General features: G+C 36.9%; 1 long non-coding RNA gene across 1 annotated transcript; it reads left to right on the top strand.

Annotated features, from left to right (window-relative positions):
- The first annotated feature begins 11635 nt into the window (after positions 1-11635).
- Positions 11636-13231, top strand: LOC149244534 (uncharacterized). Its single transcript, XR_016245841.1, has 3 exons — positions 11636-12056; positions 12087-12138; positions 12387-13231. It is a non-coding gene; the product is annotated as an uncharacterized LOC149244534 (long non-coding RNA).
- Positions 13232-26773: the final 13542 nt, after the last annotated feature.

Below are 26773 nucleotides of genomic sequence, written 5' to 3'. Positions count from 1 at the left end.
AGGCAAAAATGATTCGACTGTAATATTCCATCAGGTAGGTCTTCATTATATACATGAGGGAGAGACTGTTCAGTTCATCTCCTGATGACTGTTCATATTTCCTATTTATTTATTTACATAAATTCACCCAATCACAAGGATTAGGTGTCAACAACTTTAAAATAACTCAAAATTATTGTGATTAAAATACCATAATAAGAATTCTTATTAATTAGGAACTATAACTCTTAATAAATTTTTTACTTAATTTGAGTAAAAATATCTAAAAAAAGAAATTGAGTTGTGGACTCTCTTTGTGTTTTTATTTTTACCTACATAACCTATTTCCCATGAAAACCTATTAGACGTTTCCCTTTATTCCAAATATGTTAACAAGAAAACCAAAATTTGCAAAAACTCCAAACGTTGTCATTTCACTTACAAAAATACAAATTTGATAAGTATAAAAACATATGCTTTCTTGTAGACATGTAGGTGTAATGTAAGCATGTAAACAATTATAAATGTCTGCTCAATTAAAAAATAATAAAAAGTTAAAAACATGTCAAGGATGAGTGTGAACATTTTAAATGTTGGCTCATTTAATAATAAAAAGTTAAAAGTAATATCAATCGAGGATGAGTGTAAACATTTAAAAGTTGACTCAATTCATAATAGAAATTTAAAAGTAATAAACAAAAAGTTAAAAGTAATATCAACCGAGGATGAGTGTAAACATTTAAAAGTTGGCTCAATTCATAATAAAAAGTTAAAGTCATAAAAAACATCAATTTGTTATATTTTGATTTTGTTATTGACTTGTGAATAGACTTTGTTACAATACCATGGGCATATACCATGACTTATCAATACCACATGCCCAAAAAACATAACTTATTTCACAATCAAAATATTTTATAACAATATGACAAGATTGTTAACTATGAATATTCATCTCCACTATACAATGGATATTATTAACTTGTAAATAAGCTTTGTTACAATACCATCGCTTATCAATAGCACATGCTAAAAAAACATAACATATTTCACAATCAAAATATTTTATAACAATATGATAAGATTCTTAACCATGGATATTTACCCCCACTTTACCATTGATATTATGAACTTGTGAATAGACTTTGTCACAATAGCATGGACCAATACCATGGCTTATCAATACCACATGACCAGAAATCATAACTTATTTCACAATCAAAATATTTTATAACAGTATGACAAGATTCTTAACCATAGATATTCACCCCACTTTACCATGGATATTATTGACTTGTAAATAAACTTTGTTGTAATACCATGGCTTACCAATGCAACATGCCCATAAACCATAACTTATTTCACAATCAAAATATTTTATTTTTTAATATTTTTTAATTAAATCTAAGAAGTAAAAAGTTACAATTACTTTTGAGATATAACTAAACCATCTATCTTGATGACTACTAAAAATATTCCCATACAAATAAATCAAGGTTTTAATAAAATTAAGATGAGAATACTTTTATATGCAAGGATGTGAAATTTATATAATATAAATAATATTTGTGTGATTATGTCTTCAGGATCCATCGCATTTTGTTTCCGGATCCATCGCATTTTGTTGTTTTTTGTATCGACGTTTCGAACCATCCTCTGTGGTTCATCATGAGGATTAGATATGTGAAGAAGTCAGAGAATGATGAGTTATAAATAAAGGTTATGGTAGGTGGTGTAAAGGGCTGACATGTTTTGATTAAGGTGTGGTTTTTAATTAATTTCTAATTAATTTAATTTAATATAAATTTAAATTTAAGTTTAAATTTAATTATGATTTTTGTTTTAATTTAATATATTTTCATTTAATTTAATTTTGATTTAATATGATTTGATAATTTAATTTAATTTAATTTTAATTTTAATTTGATTTAATTATAATTTAATTCAGTGTAATTTTATTATTTTTTAATTTAATTTTAATATAATGTAATGAAATTTAATTTAATAGAATTTAATTATTTTTAGTTTGATTTAATTTTAATTTCTATTTTTATTTTATTTTATTTTAATTAATTTAACTTTATTATTATTATTATTATTATTATTATTATTATTATGATGATGATGTGGTGGTGGTGGTGGTTAACGTCCACTGAGACCAAACAATGGTCTATCGGACCTAAAGAAACAAATTATTTATTTTGATTTAAGATTTTATTCCTATGCTCAAAAAGCTTGGAGAGAAGCCTCCCGAGCTCACTATAATTTTGACATTGTAAAAGGCTAGGAAGGTATTGTTACAAAGATTGTGAAACTGAGATCTAATGTGGTTGTACGCGGCGCACTCTAAGAGGAAGTGGTTTTCATCCTCGATGTTCCTATTCTCACATATATGACAGATCCTTTCCATCCATGGCGTTTTAGGAACTGCCCAACGACCTGTTTCACTATGGAGCTCATGAGAATTCGTTCTAATCTTTGCTATATTAATTTTCTTCTTTAAGCTAGTTAAAATAGAGAGATACTTTTGATCTTCTAGGGTGGGGATTAGATGATTTAATTTATTTTAATTTTAATTTTTAATTTAATCTAATCTAATTTGTTTTAATTTAATTCAATTTAATATTAATTATCTTTTTAATATAATTTATTTAAATTAAATTAAATCAAATCAAATCTTTTTTAATTTTAATTTTAATTTATTTTAGTTTTAATTTAGTATAATTTAATCATGATTTATTTTAATTAATTTAGTTATGATTCTAATTTTAATTTTAATTTTAATTTTAATTTAATTTAATTTAGTTATAATTCTAATTTTAATTTTAATTTTAATTTAATTTAATTTAATTTTAATTTTAATTTAATTTAATTAATTTAGTTATAATTCTAATTCTAATTTTAATTTAATTTATTTTAATTTTAATTTAATTTAATTTAATTTTAATTTTAGTTATAACTAAATTAATTAAAATAAATCATGATTAAATTATACTAAATTAAAACTAAAATAAATTTCAATTTCAATTAAAAAAGATTTGATTTGATTTGATTTGATTTAATTTAATTTAATTTAATTATATTAAAAATATAATTAATATTAAATTGAATTAAATTAAAACAAATTAGATTAGATTAAATTAAAAACAAAAATAAAAATAAAAATAAATTAAATCATCTAATCCATTAAGTTAACCTTAAATAATAATAATAATAATTATATATTATAATAATAATAATAATAATAATTATGTGTTTAACATAATATCATCAAATTGATGTTTAGGCGAGATCCGAGATCCCCGCTGAGCTATCCCGCTTGCTCCCTCGGCCCTTCACGGCCCCTTGGCCTTCTCCCTCGGCCCCTTGGCCTTCCATCTGCGAAGCCTACCTCTCCAGATCTGGCGCGGGTCTGTCCGGCGATCCTCCTCTGCGATCTGCTGGGCCATGGGTGGTCGCTTTCCTTGAGCATCCCGCAAGCCTGACCTCCATGGAGGCGGTGGGCACCCCCCAGGTTCCTCCCTCTCCTCCGTCGAAGATCTCCGCAGCTGAGGCGTTCAGCCGTCTTCTGGAAGGGCTGCCAAAGAAGAAACCTGCTGAAGCGGCGAAATTCGTTAAGAAGATCGACGAAAACCCCGAGATCTCACTCCCTCCGGAAACCCCGATACAGGTTGCTTTGTCCCTATCTGAACGAGCTCTCATAGGCCAGTTTACGAGGCTATGGCCATCCCCCAAGTCCACAGAGAGCTGGGTCAAAAGAAACTGGGCGCCGCTGATCAAAGAAAGCGTGACCTCTTATTTCCTGGGGCGAGGATTCTTCCTTGTTGAATTTAACACCAAAGAAGACAAAGATCTGATCTTTCGAAACAGTCCTTACTTCATGGGTCCCCAGGGCCTATATCTGAATAAATGGACTCCCGATTTTGATCCAGAAGTGGACGTCCCCAAAGCTGTTCCGGTCTGGGTAAGGCTCCCAAACCTTCTAGTTCACTGCTGGAACTGGGATTCTCTGATGCACATCAGTAATGCTCTGGGGAAATTCATAGACCGAGGAAACAGCAAGGACCAATATGACTGTGCCAGGATCTGCGTTGAGGTGGATCTGAAGGAGGGGCTCCCGGAGGCAATCAAAATCAAAGTAGGAAACTGGATGCATGTTTAGAAACTAGACTACGAACAGTTTCCCTTCAAATGTCGGAAATGCCAGGTTTATGGGCACTTTGCCGGGAACTGCCCAACGACGAATGAAACAACTCAAGGTAAGGAGGCCGGCTGGAACCAAGTCAAACGATCCAAAATGCCATCCAAGACTCAGAAGCCGGGAGGAACTATAGGCAAAGGGATCCATCAAGACCCAGTTCAGCAGATCCAGCAAAGCCAGCCCAAGTCTACCCCGGAGAACAGGTTTGAAATTCTCAGCGTCCAACCAGAGGATCCACATGAAGAAACAAATCAAAAGTCAGTGTCCCCAGACAAAGACTCTCCATCTCATATCTTTAAAGACATGGGAGTTCCGGGAAGCTCAAAAGGAACTCCTGAAGTAGCGGAGGAGGAGGACCAAGAATCAGAAGACTCAGAGGAGGAAGGAGAAATAGGAGAGTCCCAATCCTCTGTAAGGAGATCTACAAGAGGGCGCAAAACGGATCGGGAAAAAAGAGAGCATGAAACGTACAAGGACAAGCTACAGGGCAGCCAACTAACACTGGAGAAGTTGCTAGCAAAAAAGCCGAAGATGGCAAGAAACCAGCACCAAGGCTCCAAGGGAGCCCAACCAAGCAAAGGTAAATAATGAAAATAATCTCCTAGAACTATAGGGGTATGGGCAGCAAGATCAAAGAAGATGCTATTCGAAATCTAATTAGAATAGAGGTTCCGGACATACTCCTCCTCCAGGAGACTAAAATGGAGGATTCTGATTTCCTTCAGGTAAGCAAAAAACTCTGGAAAAAAAGTAACGCAACAACAATCTCAGCCCGAGGAGCCTCCGGAGGGTTGGGTACTCTCTGGAATGAAAGTAGGTTTTCATTGGTGTCACAGGTATCAAATATCCATTGGGTGATGGTAAAGATGTAGCACATAATCACAAAAGAAATCTTTTGTCTTATTAATGTTTATGTACCAGTCAATGCCGGAGAAAAAAAGGACTGCTGGAATTCATTAAGACAGCAAGCAGAGCTGGGCAATCTGGATAAAGTCATCATAGCAGGTGACCTGAACATCACGCTTCACTCTTCAGAAAAGCGAGGAGGTTGCATCGTGCGAGGTCCGGCAAGGGAATGGGCAGAGGATCTCCTCCTAGATTGGGATCTGATCAATATCAAGCCTGTCTCAGGTAAGTTCACTTGGTCCAATAAAAGATTAGGCCCCGGACATATCGCTGCTAGGTTGGATAGATTCTTTGTTCATAGCTCGTTTCTCTTGCTTGGTTTAGATGCAAGCATGCACATTCTTCCTTGTAGCACCTTTGATCATAATCCTATTATGCTATCTCTTAGAGCTCACTCTGACCTTGGCCCCATTCCCTTCAAGTTCAGTCCTTTATGGATCAAGGAACCAAGTTTCATGCAGATGGTCAATGAATGTTGGTCCCTGCCTGTAAGTGGATCTCCATTCTATATATGGGAGGAAAAAATCAGAAGATTGAAGTCAAAGCTAAAAGGCTGGGCCAAATCCCTGGCCAACCCAGCATCTAAAAGAAAAAATACTTACGATCAGCTAGAAGCCCATTACTTGCAGACGGAAGAGGCATATATCACCAGAGACATATTAGACAAAGAGGCGCAGCTCCAACAACAATATCATAAATCATGCCTGGCTGAAGAGGAAGCGTGGAGGATCAAATCACGCTGCCTATGGCTGAAGGCAGGCGACAGAAATACCAGTTTCTTTCACAAACAAGCTGAATCCAGGAAATGCTTTAATTCCATAACAGAAATTAGAGAAGGAGATATCACGCACAAGGATTTTACAAACATTAAACAAGTAGCCCATCAACATTTCAAAAGGCTGTACAACGTAGAGGAGAATACTCAACAGAATATGCATCTGCTGGACGGGGTTCCCAACCTCGTTTCTGATGAGGAGAATCACCATCTAGAGAAAAATATCACAATGGAAGAAGTCAAAAATGCCCTGGCTGCTATGAACCTTGATAAATCTCCAGGACCAGATGGGTTCTCCGCCTCCTTTCTCCAATCCTGCTGGCACATAGTGGGGAAAGATTTTCTTAAAATGGTTCAAAAATCGCAAATTCGTCAGAAATTAGGAGGAGGAACCAATTCTTCATTCCTTGCCCTCATCCCCAAGGAAAAGGGCGCTAATGCTTTCAATAGGTTTCAGCCCATATCCCTTTGTAATATTGGCTACAAGGTGATCACAAAAATCATTGCTAACAGGTTGAAGCAAATCCTACCTAGAATCATTCCTGAGAACCAAGGGGGCTTTATCCAAGGGAGATATCTGGTGGACAACTTTCTTCTTGTCCAAGAGGCTATCCTGTCAAGTCAGAAGCGCAAAGAGCAAGGTATGGCCATAAAATTGGATTTAGCAAATGCCTTTGACCGAGTTAATCATTGTTTTCTATTTAATGTATTGGAAAAATTTGGGTTTGGAGCAAGGTTTATTAATTGGATCCGGGCCTGCATATCGGAACCTTGGATCACTCCTCTAGTTAATGGTAGATCTGCAGGTTTCTTCAAAGCTACAAGAGGGTTAAGACAGGGCTGCCCTCTGTCCCCTCTGCTGTTCGTTATTCAAGCTTCAGTTCTCAGCTTTCATCTAAACAAAAAATTGCAAGAGCAAGAGATCCCAGGGATCTCCATAGCAAGGGGAGTCCATCATATAAACCATGCCCTTTTTGCAGATGACACCTTGCTTCTTGGAGCAGCTTCGATTCATTCAGCCAGAAAATTTAAAGAGGCCCTTGACGAGTACTGTATCGAATCTGGAAGCAGCCTCAACAAGGGTAAGTGTCACATTTACTGTTGGAACACCCCCCCATCTCTGTTAACTTCCATCTCGAGATGTCTTGGATTTGTCGCCACCAAAGATTGGACGTCTTTTAAGTATCTGGGTTTGCCAATATTTCTCAAGTGCCCCTACAGCAGAGATTGGCTGCCTCAGGTAGAGAAATTTAAAATCAGGCTTCAGGCATGGGGGATCAACTGGTTAAATATGGCAGGGAAGACTATTCTCATAAAAGTTGTTCTTAGCAACCTCCCTCTTTTTCAATTCTCAGTGCTACTTGCGCCCAATGGCATTCTACAAAAAATGGAGAAGCATATCAGATGTTTTTTTTTGGAAAGGGGGTAAAAACAATGAAAGGAGATTCCCGTTGGTAAAATGGGAGACGATCCTCAAACCCATGATGGAAGGAGGGCTCAATATTAAAAAACTTCATCTGCAGAATATAGCAATGTGTGGCAAGCAGCTCTGGAGACTAATAGCGCCCAATCCTGGCTGGGCACAGTTAGCAATTTGGAGAAAATACTTCCAAGGCAATCGAATGAGATGCTTAGACGGGCCTCTTCCGCAAGGAACCTCGCCTTTCACCACGATCTGCTCAAAAGCAGCCCCGCTATTGCGATCCAGAGCCTATTGGATTCCCGGGAATGGGAAAAAAATTAATCTATGGACAGATCGAATCATGGACAGAGATCCAATCGAAGACTACCCAAACGTGACTGCATTAAAAATCTGGATGAAGGCTACAAGGAAAAACAGGCTATGGGATATTACAGCGTGGAATGGGCAGCAATGGGCGGGCTGGCAGTTGTCGGACGTGCCGTCAAACCTCTAGCATGAAGTCAACCACCTCCGCGTCCTACTGAATGGTATTGCTCCCCTGCACTGCCGCAAGGAAGACAGACGAGGATGGGGAGATCGGGCTGCAGGTTACTCGGTCGCCCAGGCTTATGCGCAGCTAGATTCTATCCCCAACGTGCCACTCGATCCAGCCCCATGGAAAGCCATTTGGGATATTAAATCGCAGCCCAAAATCGATCTCTTCTGTTGGCTGTTATGCCATAGGAAAATATTGACAGAGGATAAACTTCAGAAGCGAGGTTACTATGGACCTTCCAGATGTTCCTTGTGCCAAGAATCAGAAGAGAACGCCACACATCTTATTCTCAGCTGTAATTACTCCATTCAGGTATGGAGAGAATTAATGGATGATTGGAATCCAAGATTCGAGTTACCTACCACAATAACAGTCCTATTTGCAACTTGGAAAAACAGTTATCCGGGTCCCTCTCCTAAAAACAAATTGATCAAAGCGGCCTGGGCATCACTTCTCAAAATTTGCTGCTGGCAAATTTGGTTAGAGCGAAATGGCAGAATCTTCAGAAATACTCAGCATATTCCCAAGAAAGTTGCAGCCGAGGTAAAGAGCCAATTAAAAGAATGCTTGGCAGAACAAAAAGACGACTCGAATCTCAGCCAGATAGACATAGATTGGGGGTCCTCCCTGGACCTGCAATTCCGCCAAAAAATCAGAAGCATGGACCACCCTGAGGAATGGCAAATCAGGGGAAAAAACAACGAGGAGTTTCAAAACTGGGTCCCCAAACAAAAGGCTCACTATCTATTCTTTGACGGGGCATCAAAAGGGAATCCGGGCAAGGCTGGAGCAGGAGGAGTTATTAAAAACATTGATGGAGTACCGATTCTTCAGTTTGCCTGGGGTCTGGGAATCAACTCCAGTATCCAAGCTGAGGCATTAGCCCTCTTCCAAGGACTTAATCTGCTTTTGAAGCTGGGAATCAAGGAGGCAATAATTTTTGGGGACTCTGAAGTGATCATAAAAACCATGGTGACCAATTCTAGTCCGCGGGATCTAAGGTTAGCAAGGTTGATCCAAAGAATCAGAAGCATGGCGAAGCTGTTCCAAAACCTGAGATACTATCACGTGCTGAGAGACAACAACAAAGAAGCAGATCTTGAAGCCAATAAAGTAGCACAACTCAAGGACGGGGCAATGAAAAGCGACGAGGAAGAAACATAGGTTCCAATCCCTTAAATCTATTCAACACCTATGTTCTTTTGTTTGATTCTCAAACAATTTGTCTGTATATTTAAACTTGGGCAAATTGCAGAAATAAACTCTTTAGATGACCCCAAAAGGAACTGGAAGTGGAATTCAAGCTCCACAGTTACTCAGAAGGACGAATCCTACTGGATCAGGTCTTTTGTAATCAGAAAATTGGTATTCAGACCGACCCAATAATATATTCCATAACCGTTCTTGTTAAAAATAATAATAATAATAATAATAATAAAATTAATTAATTAAAATAAAATAAAATAAAATAAAAATAGAAATTAGAATTAAATCAAACTAAAAATAATTAAATTCTATTAAATTAAATTTCATTACATTATATTAAAATTAAATTAAAACATAATAAAATTACACTGAATTAAATTATAATTAAATCAAATTAAAATTAAAATTAAATTAAATTAAATTATCAAATCATATTAAATCATAATTAAATTAAATGAAAATATATTAAATTAAAACAAAAATCATAATTAAATTTAAACTTAAATTTAAATTAAATTAAATTAATTATAAATTAATTAAAAACCACACCTTAATCAAAACCTGTTGGCCCTTTACACTATCTACCATAACCTTTATTTATAACTCATCATTCTCTGACTTCTTCACATATCTAACCCTGATGATGAACCACAGAGGATGGTTCGAAACGTCGATACAAAAAACAACAAAATGCGATGGATCCTGAAGACATAATCACACAAAAAGCAGATCACAGAAGTCTCAAATCCATTATAAATAATATTATCAAGAACCAACATAGATCCATCTTAACTAGAGATCTAGGGGATGAGAGCAAGCAAAGTGACTAACAACAATAGATGAAAGATAGTGCATGATTCTTTAAGTTTTCCATTATTGTATTTTCTTTGACATGATTGATCCAAAATATATGTTTAATATTTTACAACCAATTGAGTTTTTCTAATTTAGATAATTTCTTGAACACAATAGAATGGGATCAAATTTAATAGAGAGAGAGAGAGAGTGATGGGGGGAGAGAGAGGGAGAGAGAGGAAGGAAGAGAGAGGAGGGGAGAGAGAGGAGGGGAGAGAGAGAAGGAGAGAGGGAGATAGAGAGATGGAGATGGAGGGAGGCAAAGATGGAGGAAAGAACAAAGACATAGAGAGATGAGGTGGAGAGAGAAAGGGAGTGACAAGGGAGAGATAGGGAGAGAGTGAGGGAGAGAGGAGAGAAGGGAAGAGAGAGAAGAGGAGGGAAGAGAGAGAAGAGGAAAAGAGAGAGATAAAGAGAGAAGGGGAAGAGAGAGAGAGGGATACACAAAGATGGAGGGGAGAGAGGGAGGGAGGGAGATAGTGACAAAGTTGGAGGGAAGAGAGAGAGAGTGATGGGGGGGATACAGAGGGAGGTGGGAGAGAAAGGGAGAGAGTGGAAAGAAGAGAGAGGACTCAAGAGAGATAAGGAGGGAGAGAGAGGGAGGGAAGAAGAAAGACATAGAGAGAGAAAGGTGGAGAGAGAGGGAGTGACAAGGGAGAGATGGAGGAGAGTGAGGGAGAAAGGAGAGGAGGGAAGAGAGAGAGAAGGGGAGAGAGAGAGGGAGAGAAGGGGATGAGAGAGAGAGGGAGAGAAAGATATACAAATATGGAAAAAGAGTGTCTATTTTTGGCGAGTGAGATAGAGAGAGGGAATAAGAAAGAGACACACATATACAAATATAGATATTATACAATATTATATAACCAACCTAAATCCATCTTAACCCCGAATCTATCAAGCGTCGAGGGGGATCAAATCTCTCGAGGTGAAAACCTTTCCTCAAGTTTTGCACTCAAAAAAGAGGTTGGCACCTCATGAGATTTGATCCCCTCTTGGCGGTTGATAAATTCGAGGTTAAGATGGATCTAAGCTGGTGTAAATTCAAAGTGCAGTAAGGCTATAAAGGTCAGAGTGTAAATTCAAAGTGGGGTAAGGTCAGAGTGTAAATTCAAAGTGGGGTAAGGTCATAGTGTAAATTCAAAGTGAGGTGAAGTATGCACACCTCCATAGACTTTAGTAGCCAAATTGCTTAATGGAAGTTCCCTATCCCACAAACAAAGAATCTCTCGCATCAATTTACTATTTGACTTAGACATGACATTCAAATTAAATTATTATTATTTTTTATTATAATATTTTATTACACAACCACTCAAATTAAATCCATTCTAACAATATAATTTTCAGAAAAGCCACTTAAATTAAATCCAATTAACAATATATTCTTTAAAAAATAAAATTTATTTCTTTAAAATGAATTGATTCAAATACCTACAAAACCTTATGACACTTATTGACCATTTACAAGCAACCCAAATTATGACACTTATTTATGACACTCGTTTTATATTCTACATAAAATGTTGCATTTTGAGTCAATTTTATTTTGGAGGTGCAACAAATCTCAATCATAATTTCAAAGTTGTCAAAATTTGGGTAACTTTTAATACCGGGACTTCCTTCAGAGCAAAGCTTTTCTTACGAACTTGGTTTCATGAACAAATATTAAAATCCCACATTCACTAGAGTGTAAAGTATTCCGCGTTTGCAGAGCTATATAATCACCTTACGGAGAATAGGTGAAAGCACATTTCCTGTCTTGTAGGATTACCTGGTTTTGTATTTTCATGATTAGGGTGATCTGCGTTTTTGTCTGTAGGATAAGATGTTAATTATGTGAAGTTCTTCTTGTGATAAGATTTTGTTAGCTGAAGAAATTCTTGAAAGTTAGGAGGATGGTTCACCCTACTTTTTTAGGGTTTATATGGTGATGGGTATTCAAGAAATCCGTCAAACGAAGGGGAGGATGATTGTGCCTGCTTTTTTAGGGTTTATGGTGGTGGGTATCCAAGGATGATTGTCCCTGCTTTTTTAGGGTTTATGGTGGTGGGTATCCAAGGAATTCCTCAAAATTGGGAAAATGTTTTTACCTCTACTCTACTTTCTTAGGGTTTGAAGCTGATACTAATGCCTGATCGGCATGACCTGAGGTATAGGTTGATTGGCATGACCTGAGGTAGGTATAGGTTGATTGGCATGACCTGAGGTAATTGGAACGATTTGCGGTTAGCTTTGGAAGTTGAAGAGATTCTTCAAATGTAGCTTTGGAAGTTGAAGAATGTTAAGTGCCAATTCCAAATGATAACATGTTAGTTAGCTGAAGAGATTCTTCAACATTAGAGGCCAATATAGAATCATATTCTTATTCTTAATCGGCCTCGAATGTTAGGAGAATGTTTTCCTCTACCTAAGCATGCTATCTCAATGGAATCGAGGAGAATGTTTTCCTCTACCTAAGCATGCTATCTCAATGGAATTCTTTGGAAGTTGAAGAGATTCTTCAAAGGTTAAGTGCCAATTCCAAATGATAATAACATGTTAGTTAGCTGAAGAGATTCTTCAACATTAGAGGCCAATATAGAATCATATTCTTATTCTTAATCGGCCTCGAATGTTAGGAGAATGTTTTCCTCTACCTAAGCATGCTATCTCAATGGAATTTTACGGAGTAGTTGGCTGCGTGGAACCCTCTACAATATTTGGTACTCAAATGGAATTCTACCGAGTAGCTGGCTGCGTGAAACCCTCTGTAATATTAGGTACTCGAATGGAACGTCATATTGGTAAATGTCTTGAGATTACCTTTCGATTTATAGCCGAAGTGACGAGTATTTGAGATTCCCAGTAGATCTACAGATGAGATGTCCTGACCTTTTTAAGTGCATTTTCACTTTTAATCTAATTGCTGGCTGTATAGATCTATAAATATCTTAATCGGCCTAAAAAATAGGGATACTGTTATTTTACAGAGTAGATAGCTGTATAGATCTATAAACATCTTAATCTAATAGCTGGCTGTATATATCTTAATCGGCCTTCAACGTTAGGAGAATGGCGATGTTTTCCTCCACCTGAGCGCGACAATGTTTTAGGACAATGTTTTCCTCTGACAATGTTTTAGGACAATGTTTTCCTCTAGCTGAGCGGGACAATGTTTTCTTAACCTTTTCCCCAACCTACACGCCACTTTTCCTTGACGTTAGTGGGTGAATGTTCTCCTCAACCTCAACCTAAGTGCGTTATCTCAAATCGAGTTTTACAGAGTTGCTGGTTGTACAGATTTGTTAATGTATTAATGTAATATATACAGGTTTATAGATTGGTGGCATGGAAGTTCAGATTTGGCAGTGATAGGATTGTTTTCAATGTTTTCTAGTTCGCCATTGTTGGATATTAACCAATTTATATGTTTGAATCTTATTAATAAATTTAGATGAGGGTGGACTTTTTACGAATAGGTTTGATCCTGAAACTGAGATGCATAATCGAGATAGTTGTTTTGATTTGATTTTACCTGCTGAATTGTACATTTTGATGGTGTTTTGCTGCTTTAACTCCTAGACAATAGTTGAGATACGAAGTTAAGATGTTGTAATGGATTTGATATTCAGATGTAAGAGGTTGGCGTGGTTTACTCCTGCTTTGGATGTATTGGGGTTGATTTTGCTTGATTCTGACGGTAGTTGATTACTGTGGTTAGGGTCGGAGATGTGACTTCTGATGTTATTAATTTTAGTGGTGTGTTAACGCAGTCTCAGTTGACCGTATGGTAGCGATGCAGCGGTTAGTCAAATGCCAATGAAATCTGGCGGTGATAATGCTATCTCTATATTTGAGAATAATTGTTTTTATTTTATGCTGTGTGTTATCTCTATGTTTGATAATAATTTTTTTGATTTTATGTTCATTGCACACTGGTTTTTGACCTCTCTAGAAAATTCTGACATTCATAGTTAAAAGGTCATCACGGAAAGGTCATCATGGATTTGAGATTTGGAGTTGAGGTTGTCACGGTTACTTTCTGCTTTTAATGAATTACGGGTGATTCTTCTGGATTCAATTGGTGGTTGGTTAATCTTAATAGTAGTGTTGAAGATGTGGCTTATTTGTGATAGAGTTGGTGTGATGGAGTGCCTGTACAATAAAGTTGGTTTAAATGATATGTTTAATCTACCACCAATCAAATTTGGTGGTGGTGATAATGATATTTCTATTTTTTTTGTTTTGAATAATGTTATTTCTATGTTTGAAGATGTTTTGAATTTAATCTAGTTGTTGCACATTATGATGGTGTTTTAATGTTTCTAGAATTAGAGGGCAGTTAATTAATGTTGCATAGTGTTGGAGATGAGGTTTTTGATGTCTATGATTAAAGATAATTGTTTTGATCTTATACTTTGTGTTGTAGTTGGTGGTGATAATCTCTATATTTGAAGATAAAATTTTTGATTTAATACTCTATTCTATCTCCAATGTGAGCTGGTTTGATTTTATGTTTGTTGTTGAAGATTCTAGTGGTGTTCTCTTGCTGAGATTCAGAGCTAAGAAGTCGTCATGCATTTGAAATTTAGAGTTAAGGGTCTGTGATTGTCTTCTCAGACAAGATTCAGAGCATGAAATTTAGAGTTAAGGGTCTGCGATTGTCTTCTCAGACAAGATTCAGAGCTAAGAAGTCGTCATGTATCTGAAAATTTGAGTTAAGGGAATTCTGATTCTCTACTCTACACAAATTAGTGTTGATTCTTCGAGATTTAGAAGTGGTTGGTTTATGTGCTTTGGATTTAGTGTTGATTCTTCTAGATTAGAAGGTGGATGATTATTTTAGATTGAGAAGTAGTTGATTAATGTGCTTTGGATGAATTAGGGTTGATTCTTTTAGATTTAGTAGTTGTTTAATGTGCTTTGGATGAATTAGGGTTGATTCTTTTAGATTTAGATGATTGATGATTAATGTTCTTAGTGTGATGTGAATTCTGTTATTAATTTTATTTGGGAAAATGTTAATGTATTTTTAGTAAAAAAATAAACTTTTGATGCAGTGTTTAATCTAATGCTAATTAAATTTGGTGCTGCTAATGTCATCTCTATGTGTAATCAAATTTGGTGCTGCTTATGTCATCTTTATGTGTGATCTCTATGTGTGAAGATAGTTGTTTTGATTTTTTGTTGTGTACACATTCATATGGTTTTCTACTGGTTTCACCCCATAGACAATGGTTGAAATTTAGAAGAGGTTGTCATGGTTTAAGGCTGCTTTGAATGAATTAAGGTTGGTTTTGTTAGATTCAGGTGGCAATTGATCCATGTTGCTTTCTATATTAATTAATTAATGTTGCTTATTGGGGCCGAAGATGCTACTTGTGATGTTAATTATATAATTTGTTATAATGTTAATTATATATAATTTGTTATAATGTTAATTATATAATTTGTGATAATGTTAATGTAGTGTATCCTAAAATAACGAATCATGACCCATCCAAGGCTATTTCAACTGGTGATTAATCTACAACATATGTCGAATTTGGAATGTTAATGCTATCTTTATGTTATTTACTTATTCAAAGTGTTGTGGAATATTTTTTTTGTTATGTTTGAAATTTTTTATTATACTCATTGCCACTCCACATATTCTTCATTCTACTCTAATTTTATTGTGGTTGAAAATGTGGGCAATATTTTGGAATTAACCTTGTTCTTTTAGTTGTGTACCTCCTAATCACATTGCTTTTTTCATAAAAAAAGCTTGGTGGCATTGATCTCACGCTTGGCTCATGGGAGGCAAAAACTCCCACTTGTCATGTCTCACATCATATGCCTTTGTAGTTTGTGGAGTGCTTTTATTGTTGTCTTGTTGGTGATGTAGATAAGCCTATCGTCAAAAACAAAACAAGAAAAGAAAGATTGAACAAATGGGCATATTGGCTCGCTAATGTGAGGTGCTAGGTGTGAAGGCATAGATATACATCAAGAAAGAAATGGGCATATTGGCTCGCTAATGTGAGGTGCTAGATGTGAAGGCATAGATATACATGTTCATGGCTTTCAACTCGGATGGAATCCATCCCCAACAATAATTTCTTATTGATCCACGAAAACAAAGTGACAAAAGAGGGCAATTTCATTAGGAAATCTGATCCTAGGTACTCTAGAAATGTCATAAAATTAATAATAGAATTCACATCATAGGGTTCTACACATGATTTTGAGGTTATCACTAAGCCTTCCAACTTCTACACATGATTTTGACTTTGAGGTTATCATGTGACTTGTAAGTCACTGTGAAGGGGCATTCTCAATTTTGTTTGGAACGTTCAGAATATTTTTAAATTCCACCACAAATTCTTAAGTTGAAATTAAACAAACAGAGTTAATTAATAAATCACATATATTAGAAACCAATTAGCTATGCTAAAACAAATAAAGGAGATTTTCATGCATGTTCATATTTTTTATTTTTTTTAGCATAGTTGATTAGTTTTTAATATATGTGATTTTTTTAATGATCTTTGTTGTGTAATTTCAAGTAACTTGAGGATTTGTGGTGGGATTAATGGGTATTATTTCGAACATTACATTTCAAACAAAATCGATTAAAGAATGCTTCTTGAGTGTGACTTACAAGTCACATGATAACCTCAAAGCCATGTGTAGAAATTGGGAAACATATTGGTAGGCTATGTTGAGTAGCCCATGTTTCTACAAGGATAGAAATATTTTAGAGACTAACAAATAGTTGATAGGTTTGATTCTGAGTATTCTTAAAGCGACATTAACTAAGGATAAGTGGTAGGGCACCCTTGTTTATGGGCTAACTCTGTACGACCCTCTCCAAGGTACCTGGGATTGACTCCCTTCAATTCCAAAATTTCTTAAGGAGTAGTCTATTGAGGTGGAGGAATTGCCCGGACAGCCAAAAGTAGTCGGAATCTAGGGTAAATTTTTTTTCAAAAAATCTTGTAGAGATAGTGTTTGAATCGTGTTTTTGATGGTGGAAATGGATTCAGCACCATCAAAAACATCTAGAACATGTAAAATTTGAAGTTTAACAATTATAACTTGGATTTATAAAATTCCTTGTTGGATTTTCTCTAAATATGATTGGAATTTCCATAACTTTCTGGGCAATTCCTCCAGCGAGTTAGACTATGGCATTTCTTAATGGAATTGCTCGCTTCTATAATTGCGTAGAGACTAACAAATAGTTGATAGGTTTGATTCAGAGTATTCTTAAGCGACATTAACTAAGGATAAGTAGTAGGGCACCCTTGTTTATGGGCTAACTCTGTACGACCCTCTCCAAGGCACCTGTGATCGACTCCCTTCAATTCCAAAATTTCTTAAGAAGTAGTCTATTGAGGTGGAGGAATTGCCCGGACAACCAAAAGTGGTCAGAATCTAAGGTAAACAAAATTTCAAAAAATCTTGTAGAGACAGTGTTTGAATTGTGTTTTTGATGGTGGAAATGGATTCAACACCATCAATAATGTCTAGAACACCTAAAATTTGAAGTTTAACAACTATAACTTGGATTTACAAAAATCCTTGTCGTATTTTCTCTAAATATGACTGGAATTTCCATAAATTTCCGGGTAATTCCTCCAGCTAGTTAGACTACGACATTTCTTAATGGAATTGCTCGCTTCTATAATTGCATTTTTGTGGATCAAAAAGTGGTTATAATCAGGGGATGGAATCCCTCTAGCTAGGAGCCCATGAACTTTGTTTTTATCTATGACTTCGTGTTTGGTACCTAGTGTTGTGGAGTTGATATGCCCACCATTCAATCTTTGTTTGTTGTTTTATTTCTCCTAATGGGATTATCTACATTGTCGAAGGACACAACAACAATAAAAGTGCTTTGTGAATTACAAAGGCGAGGAGGTTCCACCTCCCATGAGCATAGAAGTGCAGGGTTTGCTCAAGTATTCAACCACAATAAAAACATATGTGTAGTAGGGAAAGCTCGAGATCTTGATCTTGCTTAGTTGCATTCAAACACTTGTATTTTATTCCAAATCGACAAATGAGTAGATGTAACTAGAAGGAATATGTTTTGGAAGTGGTGGCTTTGTTCTTTGGTGACGTAGATAAGCCCTTTGGCAAAAACAAAACAAGAAACAAGAAAAGGATTTAACAATGGGCATATTGGCTCACTAATGTGAGGTGCTAGATGTGAAGGCATAGATATACATAGAGTTCATGGCCTTCAACTTGGATGGATTCCATTCCCCAACAACAATCTCTTATTGATCCATGAAAACAAAGTGACAAAAGCGAGCAATTCCATTAGGAAATTGTGGATTGAAGGGAGTCGATCCTAGGTACTCTAGAGACGGTCATACATAGTTGCATAAATGGGGACGCCTTGCCACTTATCCTCAATTGATATTATTTTAGGAATAGCTTGAATCAAACATAACAATTGCTTGCTTATCTCATAAATATTTTTGTCATCATAGAACTGTGGGCTACTCCGTATAGCCTTCCAACTTTTGCACATGACTTTGAGGTTATCATGTGACTTGTAAGTCACTCTCAAGGGGCATTCTTGATTTTATTGACTTTGAGGTTATCATGTGACTTGTAAGTCACTCTCAAGGGGCATTCTCGATTTTGTTTGGAATGTTCAGAATATTTTTAAATTTCACCACAAATTCTTAAGTTGAAATTAAACAAAACAGAGTTAATAAGTAAATCACATATATTATAAACCAATTAGTTATGCTAAAAAAAATAAAGGAGATTCTCATGCACATTTATATCCTTTATTTTTTTAGCATAGTTGATTGGTTTCTAATGTATGCGTTTTTTTATGACCCGTGTTGTGTAATTTCAAGTAACTTGAGGATTTGTCGTGGGATTAATGGGTATTATTTCGAACATTCCAAACAAAATTGAAAGAACGCTTGTTGAGAGTGACTTACAAGTCACTTGATAATCTCAAAGTCGTGTAGAAATTAAGAAGCATATTGGGAGGCTATGTTGAGTAGCCCACAGTTCTACAAGGATAGAAATATTTTTTAGATTAACAAATAGTTGATAGGTTTGATTCATATTGTTCTTAAAGCGACATTAACTAAGGATAAGTGGCACAACCTTGTTTATGGGCTAAATTTGTATGACCCTCTCCAAGGCGCCTGGGATTGACTCCCTTCAATTCCAAAATTTCTTAATGGAATTGCTTGCTTCCATAATTGCGTTTTTGTGTTTCAGAAAGTGGTTATGATCAGGGGATGGAATCCCTCTAATTGGGAGCCCATGAACTTTGTTTTGCCCATCATTTTTTTTATGACTCGTGTTGTGTAATTTCAAGTAACTTGAGGATTTGTCGTGGGATTAATGGGTATTAAAGAATGTTTGTTGAGAGTGACTTACAAGTCACATGATAATCTCAAAGCCCTATAGGAATTAAGAAGCATATTGGGAGGCTATGTTGAGTAGCCCATGGTTTTATAAGGATATAAATATTTTTGAGACTAACAAATAGTTGATAGGTTTGATTCAGACTGTTCTTAAAGCGACATTAACTAAGGATAAGTGGTAGGGCACCCTTGTTTATGGGCTAAGTTTGTATGACCCTCTTCAAGGCACCTGTGATCGACTCCCTTCAATTCCAAAATTTCTTAATGGAATTGTTCACTTCTATAATTGCGTTTTTGTGGATCAGAAAGTGGTTATGATCAGGGGATGGAATCCCTCTAGCTAGGAGCCCATGAACTTTGTTTTACCTATCGTTCGAACTTTCTTTGCTTGTTTTGTTTCTCCTAATGGGATTATCTACATTGTCAAAGGACAAGACAACAATAAAAGTGCTTTGTGAATTACAAAGGCAACAAGTGGGAGGTTCTACCTCCCATGAGTGCAGAAGTGCACAATTTTGCCTAAGTATTCGACCACAATAAAAACAAATTGGAGTGGATTGGAGAATATGTGTAGTAGGGAAAGCTCGAGCGAGATCTTGCTTAGTTGCATTTAGACACTTGTATTTTATTCCATAATCGACAAATGAGTAGATGTAACTAGAAGGAATATGTTGGAAGCGGTGGCCTCTCTTCTTGAAAATATGGACGACTCTACTTGCGCCATAATGTGGTGTGACAAAATATTCACGAGTGTTTTGACCCTTTTAGGTTCGGCCCTTGTTAACTTGGTCCTCATTATGTATTGTCTAGGGGCTTCGATCCTAGGTTATGTTTTGTGTATGGTCCTCTAGGATTCCTATGTTGGGGGATTGATTTTTGGACCTTTTGCTTGGTTTTGTGTAGGCCGTTTGGATATTGCTTGAATGTGTCTTAACAATTACAAAATGTATTCTTATTTTTAGTAATAAAATTACAAGATCTTTTCACAGGAATATATATATATATATATCTATTGACAAGGTTTAGTGCCTTTGACGTTGTTGAACATTGTGTAATTGATTGTTTTGGTTGGGGTTTGAGTATGAGATTTCCGACCTACCTTTGTCCAACTCAACATTGTTGAGTGTTTTGAATCGTTAACTCGTCTCAACTGCCCCAATGACGGGTCAAGAAATCAATATAGACTATATCACTGACGTTGAAGGGTTGATTGATGTAATCATCGCCACAGAGCAATATGTTAGCTAAAGTCTAGTTTAGAACAAAAGTTCGAACAAGGCACCAATTGACATTGACTCGCCAGTTTTGGAAGATCTGGTTGGATTATTTTTGGCCAAATCAGAGTAGGTTAGTTTGGACAAGAAAAACAAGAGACCAAAATCTAAGCCGATTAGAGTGGTTGATATGGTCGAAAGATTCTTGTCGGGGTTGATACATGCTGGGAGGATGTTGAGAGACTAAAGTTATAGGTCCTTGTTGGTCGCTGGACTTGTACCAAAATGACCAGGGTTCAAATGAAGACATGGATAGAGAAATGTTGACTTCCTATTTTGACATACAGGTTGAAGGTAAGTGTTCTTCCAAATAGTTAGTTTGGTTTCCATTTCTTAGAACTAGAGGATGTCGAGAAGATTATCTCCTCCCCTTGGGTGTGTGGTAGAGGGGTTTCTCGCATTATAAAGATGGAAGATGGGATTTGACCCATCCAAAGAAGCTCCCAAGCGAAAAATCTTTTGGGTAAAGCTTTTGTGACTCCCTTCCGAATTGTGGGTTAATGCTGCAATCAAGGAAATCACTAATAAAATAGGCAAAATCTACTACATTGATAAGGGTTGCTTAGGGGCTTTAGACAAAAAGTTTGCATGGGTCCTTATAGAATTGGATTTAAAGGGTGGGTTACTTGGTGCATTAGACATCTTTTGGGGGTTGGTCTCTTTCAGGCAACATATTGACTATTGGATATTGCCTTTTCGAGGTATTGGTTGCCATGCAATCAAACAAATGTTGGCTGCGTGGCCATGGAGGGTTGTGTGTGGAGTCGAGACTTTCAAAGTGGAAATGGTAGGCAAATTGGAAGCTTTAACCAAAGGATTTTTCTCTTGGGAGCTTCTTTGTATGGATCCCCCCCCTGGGTGCGGGGTAGAGGGATTCTCACATTACAAAGATGGAAGATGGGATTTGACCCATCCAAAGAAGCCCCCAAGAGAAAAATCATTTGGGTAAAGCTTCTATGACTCGCTTTCGAACTGTGGTCCAATGATGGAATCAAGGCTGATAAAATAGATAAATTCTACTACGTTGATGAGGGTTGCTCAGGGGCTTTAGATAAAAAGGTTGCATGGGTCTTGATAGGACTAGATTTAAAGGGTGGTTTACTTGGTGCATTAGACATCTTTTGGGGGTTGGTCTCTTTTAGTGAACAATTTACTATTGGACACTGCCTTTCCAATGTATTGGTTGCCATGCAATCAAACTATATGTTGGCTGCGTGGCCATGGAGGGTGGGCAGATTGGACATAGGGGACAAATTAATTTCCACACGAAATTAAAGGCCCATCATTTTGAACACAAGGCTACTCGAACAACCACTAGCCCTTGACAATTTAATGGTGGGAAACAATTAATGGATGGAGATCCTTGCACGATACAAACTATTTGGATTCGTGAAAGAGACATTCACCCTATCTCCCTCACTTCTACAAAATTGAAAGGGAAATCTTCAATGGACTGCATGTCGAACACTAAACATATACATTGATGTTTATTAAGAATAAAACTAGCCTTTGTGTTGGGTCTATCTTTTTTGGTACATTTCAAGGTAATGGATCCCATATATTATCAAATGACTCGGAGCTCACATTACTTGCTCATGAGGATGCAGTTGAGTTGGACCTCTAACAATTAAAAATAGTTTTTTCCACATGGGAGTGGTGATTCCCAACCAAGATGAAAGGAAGAATGTGACGGTTAGAAAAAAGCGAGCCACCAAATACAAGAAGATTACTCGCTACTTTGATCTCTCGGCTGATCTCAATACTAGCTTCTTAGAGGCCTTGGACAATGCTCAATACCCTCCATCAATCCAAATTTTTCCAATGATGTTCCAAACCACTTGATGGATTAGGATTCATGGGTTCTTAGAGCGAAATCGCTCGCAACAATTGCTCCAAGATGAAAATTATGCCATTAATACTCGAGGATTGGGATCATCCCTAAAACTGAGATCCTTATTTTCCATTATTACTTTGAATCATCCATCCATTGTTCTTATACATGAAACAATGTCGAACAAAACCCACACCAGGGAAATATTATAAAAAGTATTTCCTACTTGGGAGGTCTGCGCAATGAGCGCTTTGGGTCACTTCGGTGGTCTAGCGACTATGTGGGATCTAAGATGTTTCTCATTTAAGGCATATAAAACATTCACTAGAATGATATTAATTGGATTTAAATGAGGTTCAAGGAACAAGCTAAGAGTACTTAACATATATGCTCCATATACAAATAGGGGACACTTTTGGGATCGACTCATGGGAAGTGGGATACTGGATTTACACTCCTTAATCTTATCTGTCGACATGAACCTGTCTTTGTTGGTAGCTAATGACACTCAACCAAATTGCCACACATTGTGACATGGGATGGTTGAATGTTAAGGATTTAGATCTCCCGGGGTCATTAGCTGATGAATGGGATAGATATCGTGAGCATCTCTATCAGGCTGGTTTCTCTCTGACTAAAAAAGATGACACTCTATCTTGGAATGGTTGGATGCCAGCAGGTCAAATCATGGTTAAAGAAATATACATATACATAAACAAAAGAATAGGTACACATTCATGATCGACATGGTTTCAACATATTTGGTGCCGGGAACTCCCATTGAAACTCAAATGTTTCATGTGGCTGGTGTTAAACGATCACATCCTTACGTGGGAGAACCCCACTAAAAGAGGTTTCCAGGGTCCTAGAATATGCTACTTGTGCGGGGCTATGATGGACCCAGTGACACACATCTTCCTCACTTGTTCTTTTTTTACATCCATCTGGACATAAGTCTTATCTACCCTACAGATCTGAGCGGAGGTGGAATGCTCTTCAATGGACAATTGCATTACAAACTGGACTGGGGGCCATCAAGGTTACCATGCACTACCTTTTTATATTGTATGGGGAATTTGGCATTGTAGAAATGCTATATTCTAAGAGGCTCACGCCCCACCCCCCCAGTATCCGAATTGCAAACCCTACCTTCCATTCTTCATTCTTGGAACAAGCTTGCGGAGATCCGACATTTACGCAAAATCATTGTGATCTCCTGTAAGTTGTGGAGATTAAAATCGCTAGCGAAGTCTTGGATTATCTGCAGAAAAAGTTGCACAAGTAAGACCTCATTAATATTGATAAGGAGGTTGCAATACTTAATGACCCATCTGGTTAGGACTTCCACTCTATGGCCACAAAGAGAGCCATTATGGATTTATCGGCATAGAAGCAAAAGATACTCAAAATGCAGGAGGAAGAATGGAGACAAAAATGTAGAGTTTCTTGGGTTGCCGAGTGCGATAAGAACACTCACTATTTTCATCGCATAGATTTACAGTGGGAATAGGTAAATACAATCTGGCACATCAAAGATATATCTAACAACATGTTGTCTACATAAGAGGAAATACAAAGAGAAGTGTTGAGATTCGCCAACAACCAATACAAAGAGCAGGAGGGACATGACATCATAATACAAATGGAATTAGCAAATCATTTTCCAAACAAGGTGGATTCAGTGGCAATTTCAAAATCGATGCAGCGAATTACTAATGAGGAGCTACAACGGGTTATGAAAGACATGGCTAGAGAAAAAAGCCTTGGTCTAGATGGTTGGATTATAGAATTGTCCCTACATTTCTCTGACCTTATGGAGTAGGACCTCTTGGAATTGGCAAAAGCATCCAAAATTCATGGCTACATCCTAGATGACATCAATGCAAATTTTATCACCCTGATTCCTAAAATAAGTAACCCCTCTTGTTTTGTAGACTACAGGCCTATATTACTGTGTAATACAATGTACAAGATAATCTCTAAAATCATACCTAATCGAATAAGAAAAGTATTGTCAACTCCCATCATTCGTGAACAATTTGGCTTCCTGCATAACAGATAAATACATGATGTTGTTGCTACACCACAAGAATGTCTACATTCCATCAAGACTTGTAGATTGGATGCTTGCTTAATGAAAATTGATGTAGTCAAAGCATTTGATTATGTTGATTGGGAGTTTTTATAGATGATCCTATTCAAGGTTGGTTTTGATTGCAAAGCTATTAATTGATCATGGCTTATCTGAATTCGACAAAATTTTCCATCCTCATTAATGGAAAGTCGACAACCTTCTTTCAGATGCACAGAGGCCTCCGCCAGGGTTGTGCTCTATCTCCTCTACTTTTCATTCTAACCATAGATGGTCTATGACGAAGCATTCGTGCAACCAAAGATGCTGGACTAATCAAACGCTGCATAGTTACCAAACACCTATGGACCTCACACCTCATGTTTGTAGATGACCTATTGTTCTTCGGGATCGATAACATTAGGGAATGGCAACCCTTTCATCACATTCTCTATAGATTTGAATAGGCTTTGGGGATCATAATGAACAATGATAAATCAATGTTAATCTCAGGCAATAAAGAGACAAAGACAACTCAAGAGATTGCCAATCTCTTTAATGTCAGAATTACCTCATTAGAAGATGGATTTAAATACTTGGGCTTTAGATTGAAGCCAAATAAGTATCAAATTCAAGATTGGGCATGGCTCATCAGGAAGTTTGAGATTAAGCTAAACAAATGGACTAATAAATGGCTCACTTTTGGTGGGAGATTAATCATGATAAAAGCAATCATGCAAGGCATTATTATATATTGGATGCATTGATATAAAATCCCTAAGATTGTCATAAAAAGAATTGACAAAATCATAGCCAATTTCTTATGGGCCATTACTGGTTCACAATGGAAGATACATTTGGTTCGCCTTGAAGTCTTAGTCTAGGAGGTGTGTGATGGTGGATGGGGCATCAAAGCAATTGAAAACTTCAACTTCGCCCTTCTAGCGAAAAACTTTTGGCGAGCCTTCCACGGACAAGGATTATGGAATCTGATTATTAAAGAGAAATACTTAAGGAACATGTCCCTTGAAGATTGGATTGAAGCATGAGCTCCAGAGAGGACCGAAGCATCCCAGATTTGGCGCAACCTAATGAAATCAAAACCATGGTTGGTTGGCAATCTTCGATGGGAAATGGGTCGAGGCATGCAGATCAAAGTTAGTCTTGTGACAATATAGCGACCATAGCATCACTCACTATTGTTATCATTAACTTTCTCAACGAAAAATGCATCCATACACTCAATTAGTTTGCCACACATTGTGACATGGGATGGCCGAATGTTAAGGATTTAGATCTCCCGGGGTCATTCGCTGATGAATGGGATAGATATCGTGAGCAATTCTAATAGGCCATTTTCTCCCCGACTCTAAAAGATGACACTCTGTGTTGGAATGGCTGGATGCCAACGACTCAAATCATGGTTAAAGAAATATACATATACTTAAAAAAAAGAGCATGTACACATTCCCAATCGACATGGTTTCAAAACGATCACATCCTTATGTGAGAGAACCCCATTAAAAGAGGTTTCTAGGGTCCTAGAATATGCTACTTGTGTTGGGCGGTGATGGAATCAATAACACACCTCTTCCTCACTTTTTCTTTTGCTACATCTATCTGAACAAAAGTCTTATCTACCCTACGGATCTAAGCAGAGGTGGAATTCTCTTCAATGGACAATTGCCTTACAAACTGGACTAGGGGCCATCAAGATTACCATGCACTACCTTTTTATATTGTATGGGGAATCTGGCATTGTAGAAACACTATAATATTTGAGTTGACCCCCCCAATAGTGTGACAAAGAAGCATACAAATTGTGTATTACTTCATGGAGATCATGCCATGGTCCCCTCCCATACGTCGTATATTATACAAATTCATAGAAATCAGATCCTTTGTTTTAGTTGAATACTTTGATGACACTTCAATAGGGGGTCTTTGTGGGTACGATGCACACATTTCTCTGGTCAATGGAGCGTTTTACCACTTTAGCGAGTCGGGAGGTAGGGGCACTAACAACAAGGCTAAGCTGCTCGCACTATGAGGCATTCTGAAATGTGCTTGCTGGTTACACATTGATGTGATTGAAGTGTTTGGGGATTCCAAAATCATTATCGACTAGATGTTGGGTGTCTCCAACTTTGGACTTCCCTCCCTCTTTCACTAGATGATGCAGATCAACACAATGGAGACTTATTTCAAGAACATTTCATTTGCTTACGTCTACAATGAACAAAATTCGGTGGCTGATATTCTATCCAAATCCAGATGCACTATTTTTCCAGGTACAATCTCTAACAAATTTTTCACTGATGGCACCCTCCTTAGTGATGGGTTTTTTAATTT

This window comes from Pinus tabuliformis, chromosome 8 (genome assembly GCF_031772625.1).
Source record: "Pinus tabuliformis cultivar Carrire ecotype Pingquan chromosome 8, CPIR1, whole genome shotgun sequence".
NCBI lineage: Eukaryota > Viridiplantae > Streptophyta > Pinopsida > Pinales > Pinaceae > Pinus > Pinus tabuliformis.
This window is presented reverse-complemented; position numbering and strand designations above follow the sequence as displayed.